The sequence below is a fragment of the Crinia signifera genome, chromosome 8, assembly GCF_055691185.1.
Source record: "Crinia signifera chromosome 8, ASM5569118v1, whole genome shotgun sequence".
Classification (NCBI taxonomy): Eukaryota; Metazoa; Chordata; class Amphibia; order Anura; family Myobatrachidae; genus Crinia; species Crinia signifera.
Window position 1 is genome coordinate 123,804,510 of NC_139224.1, and position 2,574 is coordinate 123,807,083.

General features: G+C 43.3%; 2 pseudogenes; one reads left to right on the top strand and one right to left on the bottom strand.

The window, feature by feature from the left end:
- Positions 1-261: 261 nt before the first annotated feature.
- LOC146029607 (5S ribosomal RNA) lies at positions 262-378 on the bottom strand (annotated as a pseudogene).
- A 1,758-nt stretch (positions 379-2,136) lies between these two features.
- On the top strand, positions 2,137-2,253 carry LOC146029747 (5S ribosomal RNA; annotated as a pseudogene).
- The last annotated feature ends 321 nt before the right edge of the window (positions 2,254-2,574 follow it).

The window sequence follows — 2,574 nt, forward strand, 5'->3', positions numbered from 1 at the left end:
TGTTAGAGCAAGATAAATCAATACCAAAAAATATAATGCAGTGCACATAAATGTTGCAGAGCTCCATGATTTTGTTATTTCTTTAATTACTGGGGTCTTGCTTACAACCCTCCCAGATAATATAGCAGCTAATGGACCAGGTTGAATGACACAGGTGGCAGGTTTACAATACTATTGTTAGGACCGAGTTTGATGAATAAGGAGAGAAATAGAAATAGAAATGCTCTTCGTATGCATTCGTTACTTCTGCTGTCTGGATGAGTGATACAGCACTGGATATTCCCTGATGGTCTCCCAGGAGGTACTGGTCCAGCCTGTCGCTGCTTAGCTGCTGAGTTCAGATGGGATCAGGCGGCCCAGCGAAGTATGGCTGTATATGGCATCAGATGAGAGAGCCTCAAATGGAACTAGGAGCCAGTTGTCACTTCTGCTTTTCCCCGATTTGGCTCAGGAGAATGAGAGAGTGAACGAATCCACGTAATAGGTTATAGTAAGTTAGATTGAAACAGAAAGAAAATGAGCAAGTGAGAAAGGGTATGCTCACATTATATTGATATATGTGCCCACTGCAGATTTCAATGGGTTAGTGGTTACTGGGCCAGTAATGGAGAATACTGTGCACAGTTCCACATGCAGGGGTGAGTAGAGTCTTTATGAATCTTGAATAATTTGTACGTGCAGGATGGATTGGTTCATCAGCAACATACACATTGGCCAGTGGCTCAAAACATTATTCGAAACAGTGTAACAAACGGTGTTACTGGTAGGCAGCAACAATTAGTAACAGTTCTCAAATGCAGAAAAACCAATGTAGAAAAACAGGTTAAACATCCACTCTGCTTTTACCCTTTAGGGCTAATTGAAACAATTAATTAAGGACTGACTCTTGTCCACACCTTATCCATTTACTAACTTTTGTTAAGGATAGTGGTAACAGTGGTGGTGTTTTAAGGAGAGAATTCAGTGGAAGGTTTAACAGTTTGATATAGCCAAATTTAAACCTGCGGGTCACATTAGTAGCGAGCGCTTGTATTATCAATCAGCTAGCATCTAATTATAGTCTGCCCCATACGGTGGAGCGCAGCAGTCCCGCTCAGTAGCGGTACTGGTTTGTGTACACGCACCAGACAGAAAGTCTGTGCGTGCAGGGCAATCTGTGGATTTGAAAATACAGAGTACCTTAGATGCCTGGTGGCGAGATCACGGTGCAGGGAAAGCCGTGCGGTGAGCGTTTCCCACCGTCCGAGTAGTGGCTGCAGCGCTGGTCTGAGAGGTACTGCGGGAGGGCTGTGAGTGGCTGGAAATGCCCTGACGTCAGAAGGGACACGTGTTTCGCCCCGATTGGGCTTGATCACAATGACGTGATCACAGTGACGTGACTTTCTGTCTGGTGCGTGTACACAAACCAGTACCGCTACTGAGCGGGACTGCTGCGCTCCACCGTATGGGGCAGACTATAATTAGATGCTAGCTGATTGATAATACAAGCGCTCGCTACTAATGTGACCCGCAGGTTTAAATTTGGCTATATCAAACTGTTAAACCTTCCACTGAATTCTCTCCTTAAAACACCACCACTGTTACCACTATCCTTAACAAAAGTTAGTAAATGGATAAGGTGTGGACAAGAGTCAGTCCTTAATTAATTGTTTCAATTAGCCCTAAAGGGTAAAAGCAGAGTGGATGTTTAACCTGTTTTTCTACATTGGTTTTTCTGCATTTGAGAACTGTTACTAATTGTTGCTGCCTACCAGTAACACCGTTTGTTACACTGTTTCGAATAATTTTTTGAGCCACTGGCCAATGTGTATGTTGCTGATGAACCAATCCATCCTGCACGTACAAATTATTCAAGATTCATAAAGACTCTACTCACCCCTGCATGTGGAACTGTGCACAGTATTCTCCATTACTGGCCCAGTAACCACTAACCCATTGAAATCTGCAGTGGGCACATATATCAATATAATGTGAGCATACCCTTTCTCACTTGCTCATTTTCTTTCTGTTTCAATCTAACTTACTATAACCTATTACGTGGATTCGTTCACTCTCTCATTCTCCTGAGCCAAATCGGGGAAAAGCAGAAGTGACAACTGGCTCCTAGTTCCATTTGAGGCTCTCTCATCTGATGCCATATACCGCCATACTTCGCTGGGCCGCCTGATCCCATCTGAACTCAGCAGCTAAGCAGCGACAGGCTGGACCAGTACCTCCTGGGAGACCATCAGGGAATATCCAGTGCTGTATCACTCATCCAGACAGCAGAAGTAACGAATGCATACGAAGAGCATTTCTATTTCTATTTCTCTCCTTATTCATCAAACTCGGTCCTAACAATAGTATTGTAAACCTGCCACCTGTGTCATTCAACCTGGTCCATAAGCTGCTATATTATCTGGGAGGGTTGTAAGCAAGACCCCAGTAATTAAAGAAATAACAAAATCATGGAGCTCTGCAACATTTATGTGCACTGCATTATATTTTTTGGTATTGATTTATCTTGCTCTAACAATTTTTGACCTGGTAAATTCCCTGTCAAATCATTTTCGCCCACTTGACGATCACTGTGTT